The following is a 20,443-nucleotide window of genomic DNA, read 5'->3' as shown; positions in this document are numbered from 1 at the left end:
CTAGACCAACTTGATCTTTCCACTATTCTTCTGTTAGATACCATAGAAAACTATTATATTGACATCAATGACAAACACAATCATGAATGTAACATGTCATCATGATAATGATCTAATCATGTTTTTACAATACTCTCTCATAGAAGTATCATCATCATTCATGCTTCCAACAATCTCCCCCTTTGGCATTGATGGCAACATAGATGAAAAATATCTTGACTAAAAAATACCAATTGTAAAAGACTGTTATCCTTTCTTTTAAAATCCTCTTCATCAATCATTCTTCCCCATTGATATACCTCAATATTCTCTATATCAAACTATTTTTCCATGCTCAAACTATTTTTCATGATGTAAGTCTTCCCCATTGATATCAATGTCAAAGGTTTTAGCAACTGTCAATCTCTATAACAAATATCTCTGACTAGCTCAATGTCAAAAGTCACTATTCAAAATAATATCCAACAAGAGTCCTAGATGATTCTATTTGTCACAGATACTCCCCCATACAAGAAGCATCACCATTTAGTCCAAACAAATAATAATGCTCTATAACATTAGACTGATGCACTCTTGCATCATCTATTTTGATGTAGGAAGGGGCATAAACCCTAACATACCTTGCAAATACTCAAAAGTCTCTTTGGGAAGAGGCTTAGTTAAAATATATGCAATTTTATCTTTTGTGATTACATACTTCAATTTGAGTTCCTATTCTACAACTTTCTCTCTCAACATGTGATACTTGATAGAAATGTGCTTAGTCTTAGAATACAATATTGGATTATTAGACATATTCACTATGCTTGTGTTGTCACAATGTATGACAACAAGTTCACTAAATTCTATCCTTATATCCTTTAGTATCTACTTCATCCAAATAACTTGATTACAATTATTTAATGAAGAAACCAATCTTCCTCGAAGAAAGAAGGCTCCACCATTGGTGCTCTTTTTGTTATCCATGTTGCTTGAATAATTAGCATCAATATAAGCATATAAAGTGAAATAATTAGATCTATCACACCACAATCCAACCTCTATAGTTCCCTTTAAATATCTAAATATCCTTTTTAATTCTTCATAATGTACTTCTTTGGGATCAGCTTGAAATCTTGCAACAACTCCAACTACATTTTCTATATCCAGCATTGTGTGAGTCATATATTGCAACCCTTCAATTATAGATTTGCACTTCTTCTCAATAGGAGTCTCATCCTTTGGAGATAACTCGTGTCCAATTACCATAGGTGTTCTAATGGATTTACATGTTTCTAAACCAAACCTTTTAGTAGATCTTTCAAATATTTAGTTTGAGAAATAAAGATTCCCTTTTTGTCCTGTACAATTTGTAATCCTAGGAAGTATTTCATCTCTCCTATCATACTCATTTCAAATTCCTTCTTCATTTCTTCTGCAAACTTGTCACTTTCATCATCAGCTACTCCAAATATGATATCATCAATAAATATTACCAAAATCATCAATCCATCATCAATTTCTTTCTAGTATAGATTATTGTCTTCGATACCTTTTCTAAATCTAAACAATGCTTGTCCAATCTTGCATACCAAGTTTTGGGTGTTTTCTTCAAGCCATATAATGTTTTTTTCAATCTGCATATTATTTCCTTGTCATCTATTACAAGAAATCCTTTAGGTTGTTCTATGTGTGCCTCTTCTTCAAGTTCTCTATTTAGAAATGTTGACTTGACATCCATTTGATACACCTTGAATTTCTTATATGTTTCATATGCTAAGAATAACCTTATTGCTTCTATTCTTTCCATAGGAGCATAGGTTTCATCATAGTCTATTCCTTCTTACTATTAGTAACCTTTACATACCAATCTTTCTTTGTTCCTTACAACTTCACCTTGTTCATTCATTATGTTCCTAAATATCCATTTTATTTCAATCATGTTCTTGTATGTTGGTCTGGGGACCAATTCCCATGTCTCATTCTTCACTATTTGATCCAACTCTTCTTTTTGTGTTTCTAATAGTCATCTTTACATGCTTCATCTACATTCTTTGGTTAAACTTGAGATAACAAACATAGTTCTTCAATGATTCTATTTCTTGTCATCACAACTTTGTCTCTTCTTTTGATGATTTGTTTGGGTGTATGATTCTTTGTCATATTCTTACTAGAAGTAGGAGTCATTATCTCAACTCTTAGCTCCATTAAAGGTTCCAAGATTTTTTCCTTCCTTAGGTCTCCTTCATTCTTCAAATCATTGTTAGTCTCAAAGAATACTTAATCATTCCTTGGTTTAGTAACAACATTCTCATCATCAAAATTGTAGTCAACTACTCTTTCTTATATCTTAAATTTCTTATCAACTCTTATATTTTCACTCTCAATAGTACTCTTAATTCTTATATTATAACACATATAAGCTCTTCTTTTTAATGAATAACCAAGAAACATACCTTCATCAATTCTAGCATCAAATTTACCAACATCATCATCCATTTTGATATAACATTTGCTACCGAAAATTCTAAAATACTTAATTGTAGGTGAATGGCCAAACCATAGTTCATAAGGGGTCTTGTTTGTCTCTTTCTTGACTTGCAATCTATTCATAGTGTAGACTATTGTATTCATAGATTCCCTCCAAAACATCTTGGATAAATCATTCTTAGCTAACATGGCTCTTGTTGCTTCTATTACTGACATGTTTCTTCTCTCTACAATGTCATTTTGTTCAGGGGTTCTTGGAGTTGATAACTATATTTTGATTCCATTAGCTTCACAAAAGATGCCAAACTCACTAGAACTCTCCTCCTCTATCTAATCTTAAATATTTAATCTTCATGCCTAATTCATTCTCAACTCTATCTTTGAATATCTTGAACTTATTAAATGCCTCAGATTTTTCTTTAAGAAATGCAACCCACATCATTCTAGAAAAATGATCAACTAAAATCATGAATTACCTTTCACCATAGAATTCTTTAGTCTTCATAGGACCACTAATATATATATATATATATATATATATATATATATATATATATATATATATATATATATATATATATATATATATATATATATATATATATATATATATATAATGTCTAATTTTCTATATTAGTATAGTTCTTGTTGGGAAAAGAAGTTCTAGTATTCTTTTCCAATACACACTCCTTAAAAATTGTGTTAGTAGGTTTAATAATCTTAGAAAAATCTCTAAGTGCAACCATACTACTTCTTTTGACAATGTTGTCAAAGTTTATATGACAAAATCTCTTATGCCATAACCAATTTCCATCTACCTTAGCAACCAAATATATCATTTCAATTGGGTTCAACTCAAATTCATTACCTCTAAATCTAGTTTCTGTTCTAATTAAGTCAACGAACTTGTTCATATCAGCATTCATATGATGTGAACAACCACTATCAATTATCTAATTAGATTTCTTTTCAACCTATGATACGAAAGCTATTTTCTTTGGACTTTCTTCTTTAATTGCTACAAATCTTATTTCATCATCACTAGCATTTAATGCTTGTTCATCATAATCATCTTCTTCATTTGCATACAAACTTTATCTATTCTAGGTTTGAATTTGTCTTTATACTATTTCTCTCCTTTAGGACACTTAGATGCATAATGACCAAACTCATTGCAAATCAAAAATTTAAAGATTTTCTTACCATTCTCTTCTCTTCTTACTAGAAGGGCTACTCCTTCTATCTTTCTATCCTTTTCAAATCTGTTATTGCTAGCAAAGTCTCCCTCAACACTTGTGCTCCTTGAAAAACTAGGTCAAATATTTAGGGCACTAAAAGTTGTTTATATTCTAGTCAATTCTCTAGACTATCTAAGTTCATTCTCAACTACTTCAAGTCTCCCAAGTAGTATTTCCTTTGTGAAATCTTTGGTACGAGAGATCAATGATTGTTTCATTTGAATTGCTTTCTTAAATGGTGGTGTTAAACTCTTCAATATCTTCTAGATCACCTCATCATCTTCCTTAGTTCTTCCTTGAGATCTGATACCTATAGTAATTTCTGATTTCCTACCTACATATGTTCTTATAGATTCATCTTCCATCATTTTAGCATCTTGAAATGCACAAATCTAGCTTTGTAACCTCAATTTCTTAGAATGTTCATCACCTTCAAAACTATTTTAGAAAGCTTTTCAAATCATATGATAATTATCAAGTGACTTCATCTAGTTGTATTCAATTTCAAGAAGTGCAGACAATAGTGTTTCTCAAGCTCTCATGTCATAGATGAAAAGTTTTCTCTCTTCCTTGGTACAAGTTTCCAAATCTTTTCTAGCAATGATTATCTTTTCTGATTTTTTCAAGATTCAATATCTTGGACCCATGCACAACAAATGTGTCTTCATCTTTTCCTTCCAACTATAATAATTTGTTCTATCAAACTTTATACCATCCTTTCTAAATATGTTTTTCATAGATATCCCAAAGTTGTTAAACTTTATCTTCAAGGACTTGATGCTCTAATACCAATTGTTAGAAATAATAGTCCACCAAGATAACTGGGGGGGTGAATTAGTTATTGAATAATTAAAACATTTATCAACCTTAAATAATCTTAAGCATTTGGCCAAAGTAAAAAAAAAACCATACTAAGATCCACTTACACAATTACATTAGATATGTTAACTAGTGAACCCTTTATCAAAGGAAAAACCCTAGTGGGAATGATGCCCACAAGATGATGTACTAATATAAATATTCCTTGTTAGAGGATGGACCTTGTTAGGAGTCTATTACAACAATTAGTACATATGAGTCCCTATCAAGAGACTTTGAATCCCTATTAGGAGATTACAACCCTGTTAGGAGTTGTGCCACCCTATTAGGAGTTGTGGAAGACATAAGGACCCACTATCCAAACAACTTCTAGGGAAAGATCATTGAAATCACTATCCAAATGATCTCTTAACTATTCCTTGTATAATAATTGTTTTTACTATACTTTAACTTCTTTCCTCTATCATGTCAACTAGACCAATCACTATCAAACCTTTTAGACTAGGTCATGAACCTCAAATCTAAATATCAAACCTCAGATCTCACAATAAAGCCTTGGTAATAAAGTTTTCACCAACTTTTCTCTACTCTTCTTATCTTCACATTCCACTCTTATAATTCTTACAACCATTCACTTCCATCCATATATGATAATGGAAAGTGTCCTTCATTTATATTGAAACCATAAGGCAATTCCCTAAGTTGGTTGTTACACCTCAGCTAATTATTATAGGACCACATTAAGAACATGTTACACTTAGTGATAACATTAATCTTTTACCTCATAACTTGATTAACTTTCTATACATGTAACATTATGATGAGCGAGCTTAGCCATGTCATCTCTAGAATGTCTTCTTCACATCTATAACTTTAGCTTCTAAGAATAACAACTCTGCTAAGATATATAGCAAGTTTACCAAAATATGCTTCTATAAATGCTATCTTAGAATAGTCTTTACTAAAACTTGCATAACTTCTTCTAGAATTAATATCTTATGCTTCTAAAGTTAGTTGCATATACTAGATACTTAGTATTATCTCCCTTTAACCTCGCTAGTGAAAGTACTCAACTATCTATCGATACCAACTTGAATTTTTTATTTTTCTTCTATCAGATACCACCAAAAAATTCTATGTTGACATTAATGATAAAAACAATCATGAATGTAATATATCATCATGATAATGATCTAATCATTTCTAAAATACTCCCCCACAGAACTATCATCAACATTCATGCTTCAAACACCATTTACCTTTGTTTTTAATAAAAATGAGTCTATTATTAAAGGCTTAAAAGTGTTTATTCTAAGAGTGCATCTTGTTATGAATTCCAATAATCTATTAGGATTACAACAACCTATTAAAGATACCTCACTAGAGGATTTAGATCTATTTTTAGAGATGTGCCTAGTTAGAGGATTTCAAAATCATCTTAGAAGTATTCCCTGTTAAAGGCCTACAATAGACACAATGGTTAGAAAAATAAATAAATTTAGTGATAATATATAGCACACCTTTCTTGGTACATCCTCTATTATGTTACCTTAAATATTCTTAGATCTTCACCTTTTACTTTAGCTTGGGAAATAGTCCTCCTACTCTATGCCCTCATTCTTCTTGTGTGCTTAGCATATGTTGTAGGTTTTTTTGGACAAATGTCTTCTTCTAATTGATTCTATTGACTTACACCATCATGGAGACATCATATTCTCATATCCATCCTTTTGTAAAGTGGACCTCTTTTCTTTCTTTCTTTTGGTCAACAACTACAATAGCTTTGAAGTAATGCCAAGTGATTCTTTTAAATCACTCCATCAAACTATACATGCAAATCTTAAATTTTTTCTTGCTCAAACTAAAATTTGAATTTTAATTCCATAGTGATAATAGTCACAAGACACCCATAACTATCTATCTATAGATTACTACACTTATAGGCCAACTTGATCATTTGCACACTCGCAACTAGGTTTGTGACCTTGCTTAGTTTAGTTATATTCCATCATACTACTTTGCTACATGTTTTTTTCATATTTAGAACTTCCTCTCATATTTTTACATCAATAGTTAATGGGCTCTAGCTACTTATCTTTCACACTTCTCTTTTCACTCCACTATTTTGACTTATATTCTAGTCTACTATTGGTTTCACTTGTAATATTTTGAGACCTCTTGTTAACTAATTACCAATAAATGGAAAAAAAATTACTCTAACTTAGTGCTTGAGTTTATTTCTTATTATTTTCCTAGATGATATAGCTTATTATAATAATATCCCCCTTTGGAATTGATGGTAAAACCTTATATACTACATTTTGGATTGACAAGATACCTAGACTGAGACATGAAATATTTCAATGCTTAGCCAATATATTTTGTCCATTTGTGTCCAGGCTTTATGTTCCTTATCTTTTTTCTCCTTGATGACATTTTTTTTGGATATTTATTCATGTTCCCCCTAAGACATATACTCCTTTTGTATCTCTCCTATATTTTCATCATCCCTTGTGTATATTTCTTCTCCCCCTTTATGTAACTTCTCTGCCTTTTTGGCATCAATGACAATGGGAATAGTGGAGGTAGAATAAAATAATGATATTTTTTGTTTTCTCCTCCTATAATGATGATTCCTTTTGTGCCACATTTTTTAAATCTTTTTTCTAATTTCCTTGTATATTTCTCTCACTAAGTTAAGAGTATTGTCCCATGATTCCTTCAAATCTTGTTGAGCAATCACTACTCTCCATAACTCTACTAACTACCTTTAACATACTTCATTATAATTTTTCACTCATGTTAGGCAAGCAGCTCATCTACCTCTTTCAAAGATGCATTGATGGACCCAATAATTGGAGTCAAGAAGCATTGAAGCTCTAAATTTTTGATAGTTATTTTCTACTCTTCATCTTGCAGTTGGTGCAATAGGTACATGATGCCTTTTATCTCGGTGATATGTTTGACTGCTGATCCAGAGAGTAGATCAAATGCTTATACTAAAATATTGAGTTTTTTTGAGTCTTTTATTTTATATTCTCAAGGTCACCTATTAGGGTGTGTGACATGCTTGGTTTCTAAATTACTAGGGTTATTTATATAAAGTCTTTTGACAACTCATCCTTCAGTGTCATAAGTTCCCCTTCCTTTTCTTCAACAACTTTCTTCTCCTCTTGAAGTCATCTCACTGAAACTTGACATTCCATGATCCTTAGAAGATAGTATGAATTTTAATTAAGGTACCTCATCATATCTCTAATTTTAGTAGTAAAATTATCAATATCATAGTAAGTTTCTTTTCCTACAAGTCCCTTTATGATGTTACAAGCATCAATTAGCGTGCTTACATGTTTGTACCTTTTGTTATTTTTGCAATGCATTTTTATATTTCTTAGTGAGCTTAGTATATTTTATTAACTCCTTTTACTTAATTTCTTTGGTTCTCTTTCTCATTTCATTAACATGTTCCTTAAGCTTTATCCTCTTTATATATCTTTGGTTGCATTAGATTCATATAGTGCACCATCATCCCCTCATATAATAGACTTTGTTAGTTCTTGGGATGCTTCTATCCCTTTTGTCCTTTTCATTCTTCCCAAATCCTCTAAGTGTCTCTTCCTTTTCTTTGGCTTCTTGATACTCCTTTTTCCTTTGGATGGCTTTGAGGATGGATTGGCTATTAGTGTCTCTAGGGGTTGAGTGGGTTGTATGTCATCTCACCATTGCATTATTTCTTTTTTTTTCTCATTCCTCTCCTACATCAATTAATACATCCATCACAGGTATTTGTGTATCACTTTATTCATTACCTATTTATATCTCCTATGTTACTTCTTTCCTCTCTTCTTGTCAAACTATTTCACATGACCAATTATTCTTGTTCTTCATTCTTTTCTTCCTTGGTAAAATCTATGATATTGGCCCATTAATCAAATATCTAAGTCTCATCTTTGAGTTTCTCTTATGTAGTTGGAAGTGTCATTAAGGCCTATTGTATTTATCTATTTTCCTTTGGTTCTTAATTTAGATCTTGAATAGTCTATGTTTTCTATTCTACATGTGTAGCAAGCTTCTCTACTAGTTGCTTCTTAATGCTTCTAGGACCTATTGTCATAGGTCTCACTTTTTCCTTCTAGACATCTTTGTCTATCTTTCTTATGGGGATATCTAACTTCTTCTCAAGTACTCTTATAGATCTTCCTAAGACCTATCCTTGATAGGGTACTTTCATTACCCTACTTAGGGATCACTACTAAGATCCATATCTCTTTTATAACTGTCCACCAACTTCAAACTTCAAACTATACCTTAACTTTCTCCTAAGCACTTATGGGCATAATTAGCCATTCTTCTTCCCTAAATATTATTGGGACTAGGAATAGGTTCCCTCTCTATTCCTTTTTTATTTTCAATCTTCCTCAATCCATTTTGTTGTTTTCTCACTTGCATTTCTCATCAATTTATTGTTTGGTTAGTTCTAGGCCTTGTAGCCTTTTTCCCCAAATTAGGCCTCCTAGAAACTAGGCTTTTTGAATTTCTCACAAAATCCCTTAATGACCCCATAAATCAACCATGGATTATTTCTACCATTAGCAAAGACTCAAATATGTCTTGGATCCTAGGTCCTAACACTATTTGTACACTAGGTTTCTACCAAAACCCTATTTTTAAGGGTTTCTAGGGCATGTGAACCAACCTAGTCTTTTTGCTTTCAAAAAGTGCTTCAAAGATATTCCTTGTACACCTCCTTTCTTTTACATGTTTAAGACACATTCCCATTCACTTAAACACTTCTAGATTGGCACTTCCAATCCATTTAGTAAGTCTTCTTACTACTATTATAAGTAAGCACCTAGGCAAAATATGGCTCACTCACTTAGGGCTTATTAGTAAAAATAGCTCGTCTGTAACCCATGACTCAAAAACTCATATTTACACTATTTAAAAATTCTCCTACTTGATTCCAAGAGGCCATGGAAGGTCAAGCATAGGAACTCAAGTAGGAGCCATATTTATATTATTGACCTTGAACCAAGTAGTAAATCAACAAAACACAAACAATTAAAAAAATGATAACTAGTCTAGAAAAAAAACCAACCCAATGCTATAATGGATAAGTACACAACACAAAGTTAAGTTTCAATGCATTGTTTCAGTCCTTTCAATCCATGGATGATTGGATGAAGGCTCTCTTACATGCATACAACTTATTCTTGCTCTTTCCAAACCACAATATGTATAATGTCCTTCCTAACTATCAGGTTAGTTTTCAGATGACCTTATATACTTCTATTGAGCTGTCATTTTGTATGATGCTTAATAGTAGGAGTCCCTTTTAACTGCTCTCTTGAAAAGCTAATCAGGGATTAACTCCAAGGTTTTGGGTGATCTTGTGACCTACTAGAATCCACTTAGTTGAAGATAAATGTATTTGTTCATGGGGAGGCCTTTGCTGGTTCAAATAATTTGGATAAGATTTAGAATCTACTTGCTATTTCAAAAGAATAAAACACATAAAAGAGCTATATTTTTCTATTTTTCTATTTTTAAATGAATGTAGTCTAACAATGCAACTATATGAATTCTCAATCATGAGGTTTGTAAAAACTTTGCTTACTAGTCCTGAAAGAATCTTCTCACCATTTCTTAGATAATAACTTGGGGTCTTTCATACGTTTAACCATGTGATTAGTAAAGAAAATAAGAAAGATAGTGTAACAAGAAATATAAGCAAATAACATGAAAAGTAAAATCCTAACGGACATAAGCCATGAAAATAATACATTTGTGAGTTAAACCTCTAAAAATATTGGTGGGCAACCAATGAAAATAGGAGCAGTAATTCCTTAATTCCACTGATGCAATCATCCATGGGAATTTAGTAACCATAAGATGTTTCACTCTTCATCAAATCACAAGGCCATGGAAAGTGCACTCGTGTGAGAAAAAATGCTATGTAGGAACAATATAGTGTTGGATACAACTGATTAATTGTGTGTTGTCTTTGATGTTACATAAATGTCATATTAGTTGACAAACAATGCTTATCGAGCTCACTTGGTTAGTGAAGACATTTTTTCTTGTCTACCAAGTGTGCACAAGTTTACTCTAGATAGATGTTAGTGGCTACCAAGCTCACTTAAGCATCAAAGGAATTGAGGAAGCAAAGAGTGTCAATCAAGCTCACTCAGTTAACAAAGGCAAAGTTGGACAGTGTCAATGTTCACTAAGTTCACTTGATTGTTGAAGGATTTCTACAAGTTCACAATGTTAACCAAGCCTCTGTTGGTTAATATAGAGAATCATTCTAAAGTTAGTTTCTATTGAGTAGGGTCAGCTTACAAAGGATTTTTCTTGTTTTGGCATATGAAGCTTAATTACTTTATATATTGATTCTAGTTGACTATGATGATGAATATTGATTATTGTAATTTGAATTTGGGCTGACTTGAAAATTTGAAAGGTATAAATAAAAGGTCAAGTTGTGATTTCTAGTGTGTGTGCAAGTGCATTGATTGAATTGAAAAAAAAAGGAAAAAACTTGAAGGATAAACAAGTATCGTTGTGGAGCAAAAAGGTATTATTTGATTAGGAAGGATCAAGTTTAAGAAAAAAAGAGATCTAGATTAATAAATTCAGTTGCATCACAATTAGGTCATTTCATTGTTACTCTCTAACCATTGTAGCAGTGATCTACAATCTCTTAACAGAGTTGGTTTAACGGCTAGTTCTAAATCCTCTAACAAGGTGGCAATTCCATTGAATTGTTTTAAGACCTCTTGCAAGGCCACTCCTAATAGAGTGATTAAATCCTCTAATAGGGTCACACTTAGCAATGTGTTATATAACCTTTAATAGGGTTTTCTCCTAATAGGGCTCACTTCAAAAGAATGAAAAATAGTAACTAGTTACATTGGTGGTTTTTCCCGAATTGGGTTTCCACATTAAATCCTAGTGTCTCATGTGTTCATGTTATTTCTCTTATGCTTGCAAGATTAATTACTATTAATGTTTTAAGATCTACTAAAAGTAAATCACACTCTATATTTACAGAGTTACAACATTTTCTGTGTGTTTACCGAGTAACAACAACCATCAATTTTCTTAGTCTAAATTTATTGTTGACATCTAAGGGATCTGGGATTTATTTTAGTGGTAACTAATTCATTCCCTCCCCCCCCCCCCCCACCCCCCCCATGTTAGTTACTCCTTCTATATTGCCAATAATTGGTACTAGAGCTTTTGGTTCTTGCAAGAAAGGTTTTAAGGACATAAGCTAAAGATCAGGATGTCTTACAAGAGAGAGATTCCAAAGCTAGATTGAGACAACTTTTCAGCATGGCAAGCACTCATGAGACTTCATCTAGCCACCATTAGTGATTTAGGCTACAAATAACTTGATGAAGAATTAAAAACTCCTATGATGAATTTGATAAGATCAAATATTGTAGCACTTCTTTTGATATATGGAACAAGCTAAAGGATATCTATGGTGGTGATGGAAATGTGAGGAGAGCCAAAGTAGAAAGCCTTAGAGGATAGTTTGATCAAATGAGAATGAGAGAAGATAAAAATGTTACCAAATATGTGGAAAGAATCAAAGCAAGTATTAGTGTAATTAGAGCTTCTGGAGGAGAAATCAAGGAAGAAATTGTTTTAAGTAAAGTTCTCAGAACATTGCTTCCTATCTATGCAATTAGAGTATCTACTATTCAAGAAAAGAGATGTGACCCAAATCACAAGTTAAGTTTGGATACCTTGGTGGGAAGATTGATAGCTTTTGAGCTAGAAAACTTTGACAATTATGTTCCAACTTCCAAAAATGGTGATTTTGCATTTGTAGCCAAACTTTCACTCAAAGAAATAGGCAAGAAAATAAAGGACATTTAGTCAAAAAGTGAAGAGGAAATAGAGGAAAGTTCTAACAATGATCTTGAAGTTGTTGAAGCTTTATTTGAAAAGAAATATTCTAGAGGTAGAAGAAAGTACAAAGGTAAAGTTCCTTTAATCTACTTTTCATGTGAAAAGATTGGTCATAGTGCTACCAGGTGACCAAACAAAGAAAGAAAGGATGAGAAGAAGAGCCACAAATACAAATGCAAGAAGGAATCCAAAAGTAATAAATCCTTCAAAGACAAAGGTAAGAAGACTTGTTTTATGACTAAAAATTCTGATAACAATGAAGATGAAATAGTGTACATTGCCATAAAATATTAATCTGATGAAGAAGAAGATAAGATGGCACTTATATCTGATGTTAGTAAAAATGACACATAGATCATAGATAGTAGATGTTCACATTATATGACTAGTGATAAAACAAAATTTGAACACTATGATGGAGGTAGTGTAAGGTTTGGAAATAATGAACCTTGTTACATAAAAGGGAAAGGCTAAATCTCATTAACCAATGAACTTGTATTTGACAATGCCTATTGGGTTGAAGGACTAAAACATAACCTACTAAGTGTGGCACAACTAATCAATATTGGATTCAAGGTAAAATTCATGCATGGCAAGGCAAGACTGCTAGATGACAAAGGGAATCTGACTAGATTAGGCAAACAAACAAGAGATAACCTATTTTATCTTGATCTTGGTAATTGTTCATGTTTTATTGCTCAAATGGAAGAAAGTTTGTTATGGTATAGAAGACTATGTCATGTAAACTTTGATAATATGGTCAAGATAAGAAAATTTAGAAAAGTAAGAGGTATCTCTAGTTTGAAGAAACTAGATGTTGAATTATGCAAAAATTGTCAGATTGGCAAAATGAGAAAGACTAGTTTTAAGAGAAAAAACTATCAAGTTGAATATGTCTTGGAAATTATGCATACTAATTTGTGTCAACCCATTGGAATAGAAAGTTATAGTGGAGAAAAATTATTTATTCTTTTTGTTGATGACTACTCTAGAATGATGACTATTATGTATCTTAGAGAAAAGTTAGAAGTATTTGAAAAATTCAAATGGTATCTAGCAAGAGTAGAAAAAGAAACTGGAAAAAGATTGAAATGCTTAAGATTAGACAGAGGTGGTGAATTCATCTCCAATGAATTCAATAATTTCTACATTCAAACAGGAATCAAAAGGAAAGTATCAGCCCTTAGAACTCCTAAGTAGAATGGAATAGCTAAAAGAATAAATAGATCCTTCATGGATTATGCAAGGACTCTAATGATTGAAAAGAATGTAGCTATTAAATACTAGAAGGAAGCCATCAACACTATAGTTCATACTTTGAACCAAGCACAATTGGAAAAGGACTCAGATAAAACTCCCTATGAATTATGGTATAGCTACAAATCCAATGTAAGTTACCTAAAAGTATTTGGTAGTAAATGTTATATCTTGAAAGAGTCTAGAAAAGGAAATTTTGATGTGAAAGGTGATGAAGCTATATCCTTAAGATATTCTTGCAGAAATAAGGTGTATAAGTGTTTGAATTTTTCTACTAATAAAATCATAGAAAGTGCAATGTGAGAATTGATGAGTTTGCAAAAAAGACTAAAGAAGAAAGAAAAAGGGAACCAAAAGATTACAAAAAGATTTGTATACTTCAAACCTGATACATTATCAGGAACATCTAACAATAAGGATACTTCACATCACAAGTCTTCCTCAGCTACCAAGTTGCAAGAAGTACAAATTGATTCATAGGGATCTGAGTCTAAAGCTATTGAGCCAATACCTACCAAGTCTAAGTGACTTGAGCAAAAAGTTGAGATTCAAAATGAAGATAGTACAATTCATTCAAAAGGAAAAGAACCTTTATTGGCCAAGTATGTTAGAAGGCATCATGCACCTAATCATATTATTAGAGATAAATTAGAAGGTACTATGACAAGAAGAAAATTGAAAGGTACATGTTTACTTGCTGATTTTGAACCTAGAAGTGTTAAGGATGCTATAGAGAATGAAAGTTGGATTTAGGAAATGAACAAAGAAATAGTATAGATAGAAAAGAACAAAATTTGGACTCTTGTTCCTAGACCTAAAGATAAAAATGTGATTGGAACAAAGTGGGTCTTCAGGAATAAGTTGAATGAAGATGGACAAGTATCAAAAAAAAAAGCTAGATTAGTGTGTAAAGGCTATTCTCAAGAAGAAGGAATTGATTATGGTGAGACTTTTGCTTCAATTGTAAGATTAGAAGGTGTTAGGACCCTGCTTGCATATGCTACTCATAGAGGTTTCAAAGTATATCAAATGGATGTTAAATATACATTCTTTAATGGAATTCTTGATGAAGAATTGAATAGCTAGAAGGTTTTGTTGATCCTACCAAAAGGGATATGGTTTGAAAATTACAAAAAGCACTATATTGTCTCAAACAAGCTCCTAAAGCTTGGTATGAAAGACTACATAACTACTTGATATAGACTAATTTTCAGAGAACAAATGATACCAATAGTCTATACATCAAGGAAGGACCAAATAACAAAATTGTGTTGGCAAAGATATTTATGGATGATACTTTATTTACAAGAAATGATGACCTATTCAAAGAATTTTTAGAACAAATGAACAAAGAGTTTGAGATGTCCATTTTTGGTGAAATAAATTTCTTTGTTGGATTGTAGATAGAACAGAACAAAAATGGTATCCATATCACCCAATCCAAGTATGTAAAAGAGATACTCAAGAAGTTTGGTATAGAAGATTCTAAATTAGTTGGTACCCCTATGTGTATTAGACTCAAGCTTACCAAAGATGATGATTCTAAAGAAGTAGATCAGACCTTATATAGATCAATGATTGGAAAATTACAATATAAAGTTCACACAAAGCTTGATATTGCCTTAGTAGTTGGGATAGTGGAAATATTCTTAGCTAAACCTAGAGAAAATCATATGATGGCAATCAAAAGAATTTTGAGATATTTGAAAGGTACTAAAGACTATGGCTTATAGTACAAACTTGGATGAAACCTAGACCTAAAGGTATTCGCTGATGCTAATTGGGCAAGAAATCTTTATGACAAAAAAAGCACAAGTGGTGGAGCTTTCTTTCTTGGAAAAAGGTTGGTATCTTAGACAAGCAAGAAGCAAAATTGCACATTAGCAAAGAAAATAATGAAACTAAAAGAAAATAACATGAAATTAAAATACTAAATAGACATAAGCTATAGAAAAAACATGCTGCGAGTTAAAATTTCAAACAAATTAGTAGGAAACCCATGAAAATAGGAGCAAAACTTCCTAGAATCCACTGATGCAAATGTCGATGGGAAATTTTAGTAACTAAATGATGCTTCACTCTTCATCAAATTGCAAGGCCATGAAAAGTGCACTCATGCAAGACAAAGAGTTATGTAGACACAATTTGTGATCTCTCCTCAAGCTAGACAAGTCAATGGAATTTGTAAATCTGTAGCAAACACCAGAACTAAAAGATCACACAACCAAAAACAACACAATAAACCTTTGGCTCAATCACAATCCCATGAATAAAATTCACAAAACAATGACACATTAGGCAAGAATAACTACACTCCAAATGCAATCACCAAAAGCATAATTTTATTGCATAATAACGGCAACCCCTATTACATTTTACAATGGGGGTATTTATAAGAAATCATCTCCTCAATTTTTTTTGAGAGTGAGAGATATATTCATCCAATAAAATGCTTTTAAAACATTAAAACAAACTAAACATATACAAACTAGCAATTAATCTTGTGCTTAGAGGGACTCGATCCATAATTTTTTCATTAATTAGATGCATGAGCCCTTTACATGTCAAAAACAAAAAAGCATGAGAGAGAAAGTATGAGGAATCCATTAGTCAAAGTGGAAGTGCATAGAGGTGCCAAAATTAGAAGTTGGTCCTTCACTAGGCACATGTTGAAGCTAAACTGCCATCAGAATGCATTTCCCATGCATGGAAAGCACTATTTTTGGAACTAGCAGTTAACTGTCAGCACACCTATAAATTGCAAAGTTGTAGACCTACACATCAACTATGGACCTACGGAGCTACACACCTAAACACTTCAAAAATGCACACCTACAGACCTATGGAGCTGTGAACCTATGCACCTCGATAGCTCAAATTGCCAAAAATTCAAAGTTGTCAATTTTGAAAGTGGTTTCTAGGTTTTTCTCAAATGGAGTTTTAGATCACTTTTTGTGTACATTCTTTGCCCCTTTTTGATGATTTATACCCTCTTTATAGCCAATCACTTTCATAAACTTGAACTACTTCTACTTCTTCAATCTAAAATCCCAAGGCCCCTGTGTTGAATCTTGTAATTAATAGTAACATAAGATGAGGAATCTATTCTACTTCATGTGTCCAACCTTTGTATCTTTGACCTTTGTCTTCTCTCCAACTGCCCTATCCTTTCCAACGATAAACCAAATGATCTAGATGATCAAATGTTTGTTGGAATATTCAAATATGAAAAGAATACTTATGAGAGAGAGGGGGAGGGGGGGGTGGGTGAATCAAAAGTATTTTACTTTAACCAATAAAACCTTTTAACTGAAATTAAATTGCATGCATGTAAATACATCAAGAAAATATGAAACTAAAACATGCATAAACAACACATAACACTGGGATTTGGTAACCCAGAAAGCCTCTAGAAATAAGAAGGTAAAACTGGGGTGGGGATGATACCCACAAAAATTACTGCAACAATATTGTTCAACCACTTCTGATGGTCTGCCCTGTTAAAGGCTTTACACTATGTCAATAGTGACTTGGTTAAAGGATTTCAAAACACTCAACATGAAGTGTCACCATATTAAAGGATTTATTCACCTTTTGATAAGGATCTACAGATAGCTATTAAGCCAACCTATCTACATAGGATTTCCTTTCTAATACACTGGTAAGAGAGTATTAGATATTATAAACTTGATTGTTTGCAAGCCTTGTTTGCTGAATGCAGGTACTTGTTCTGGCTCTTTTTCTGATTTCGATCCTCTGAGATCTGTTTTGTAGTTTTCTTCTTTGCTTTTTTCTAATCAACTGATTATTGAATTACTACTCTTATTTTCTATGTCTCCTTTCACTAAATTCCATTATGTTTTTCCTTTAACATTGCTCTACTTCTCTCATCTCTCTTTCAATGAAACTCTTGTCTTCTTTAAAAAGACTTCGAAGGCTCAGGGTTTGATATGAATCTACGATCCACATTGATTCTTAATTTCTTGCTCAATACTTTCCTTTTGCTGATTGGTTGCATGCCTTTCCAATTTTTCCAATTGGCTGCATGCAGATTGCATAGAAAATGTAAAAGATTCATTCTTATCTCTATCTCTTTCAAGATTTATCTTATGTCGGCTACAAAAATGGTTTACATCATAGTTTGTGCAATCACAAACTCTTATGCTTATATGCTAAGTTACTCGACTCCTGAAGCATTATTGATACTCGGCACATGCTATTTCTTGGATAGCTCGGCACCTTAACAAAATTGTATCACTCGGCACTTTATGCTACTCGGCACTTATTAACACTCGGCACCTTATGTTTCTCCACACTTGTCATTACTCGGCACCTTATGTTACTCAACACTTGTTATTACTCGGCACCTCATGTTACTTGGCACTTGTTATTACTTGGCACCTACTCTTTGCTTGACATGTATAGTGAAAAATGGTCAAGTGTATTGACACTCAGCTATCAAAATTATTATTTAAACCAACAATCTCCCCCTTTGACATGAGTGGCAATAACACTTAACTAAGGTCTTGGTATCTTTGTCATTATTGCATGTATCTTTTTATTTGCTACAAAAGTTTTAGGAGCAAATAACAATATACCTTATGACTCCTTGTTAGTTGATCCTGTATGTACACTTAGTGATTTCTGTCCTGTTTTTGCATTCTGACTAATCAAAATTTGTCAAAAAGTTGCTATCTCCCCCTTTTATCATACTTATTATTTCATTCTTGTACTTAACTCACCCATACTTAATTTTTTCTTATCACTCCCCCATACTTATTCTCCCCCTTTTTGACACTTATGTCAAAGGTTCTAGAGGGAAATGCCATACTTAGCCAAAAATGTACTATTTACTTCAAGGAGTACCTTCAGAGACGCATCCCAATTTGCTAGTGCAACATCCAATGACTTATGTTGGATGGCAATCTCTGCTACTAGGTGTACAAGTCCATTAGATGTAGAAAGATTAAGGTCTTTCTTGAGGACTGTCTCTGCATTTATCTGCTCCTTGTGAAGTAATTCCAAATGAGGAGTAATTGAAGATTGAATTTGCATCAATTTAGCTTTTGTGGTTGCCTCCTCTACTACTAATACAACTAACTCTCTTTGTGTGTGAAGCGATTGGAAAAAATGCTTCTCACTCTAAGCTGGATTTATGGGGAGTTGCATGCTAGAAATCTTCAGATTTTTCTCCAAGCTCAGTAGCTTCTGGCTAGTGTCCTATGTGAATGTGGAAAAATCACACAACTTGTTGTACAAGGAAAAGATGTTTCCTAGCACAGTTTTAACTGTTTCAATTTTCTTTGCCAGTTCCACTTGCAATAGTGTTATATCACCAGATATTTTTTATTTACCTTTCCTCATAACTTTCTTTCTGACCATTCTAGCAATTTGGCATTTGTTTCTTGGTCTTCACTAGTCACCTGGTCAACTATATCAGATAGTTGCTCTATAATTGATCTTGACTCATCTGGAGACTGTAAGTAGAAAGCTTCTATGAATATGTCTTTGATTTCATTCAAGGTGAGCTTATGCTTGTGTTCTCTTCTTAGTGCTTCTTGTCTCCTTCTTCTATGCAATGCACTTTGAATTTCATTGATCTTCTCTTCAGTGAGTGTGCTGGATTCATAATATGGAATCTTTACTTCTTCATCAAGTTCAAGAACTCCATAGTGAAGTTTCTTGACTGCCTTTGATGAGCTCAAGCCTAGTGTCCTAATTTGTAATTGCAACCCATCAGTGCTCGGCTGCTGAAGAGTCTATGTTGGAGTACCAGATTTTGGTAATGCAACCAATGTTTGTATTGTAGACTCCTCCTTCTTCTTTGTCTCATCTTTTTCTTCAGCTTGTGTACCCTTTTGATGATCACAAGGTGGAGTTGAACTTGCTGGTTGTTTAGATGTTTCTTTTATTTCCCCTGTTGCTATACTTGACATTTGAAGTGTATAGGAGACTACACTTGGTGGAGGTGGTGGTGGAAGAATAGAATACCAGTAGTTTGTATGGTCGAAGGTGGCACTTGTGTTTTCACCTTGACTATCTTTATTTTAACTTCTAGATTTTTTAATTCATCAACACTGACCAATACAGGATTTGAACTTAATTTTGCTACTAGTGATGATTGGTCAAGGATTTCTAAATCCTCTGCAGTTAATGGATTGATGTTTGGGTTTGAAGTGTCTATAACATCCTTGATTTTTATAATCTCTACAGGTGTGATGGTGGCATGAGGAGGACTAGGAGGGGATACCTATGTGTCTTGCACACTTTGATCTTGTGGCTCAGTTGTATCTTTCTCTTCCTCTTTCTCCTCAGTATGTGCCTTTTCTTTCTTTTCTTCTTCAACCTTCTTCTCCACTTGTTCCTTCTCTTTTTCTTTGATGCCTTTTTTTCCTTTATCGTGACACTTGCCTCTGCCTTATATTCTTCATTATACACATCATCTATTTTCTCGTAAACTATTTTCCACAATCTTGTGGAATTTGTAACTACTTCTTCAATTTTGTTCTGTAGAATGTTGAATGCTCTATGCTTGGGAGTGAATCTATTGTTATGTCTTTTTACTGCATTTTCTACTTGATCTCTAGAAAAATTAGGCAAAAATCTAGCTAATGTTGAATCCCTTATCTCCCTTTCCATTTGTAAACAAAAATGCCATTTATCCTCTATAATTTTGTACAATTCTTTAGGCATTGATTCATCTAATTCAAGAGTTGTGTGCTTATATTCAGCCATAA

The sequence above is a fragment of the Cupressus sempervirens genome, chromosome 3 (assembly GCF_028749045.1).
Source record: "Cupressus sempervirens isolate cs-2001-9-10 chromosome 3, ASM2874904v1, whole genome shotgun sequence".
Lineage (NCBI taxonomy): Eukaryota > Viridiplantae > Streptophyta > Pinopsida > Cupressales > Cupressaceae > Cupressus > Cupressus sempervirens.
The sequence above is the reverse complement of the archived record's forward strand: the minus strand, read 5'-3'. Positions refer to the sequence as shown.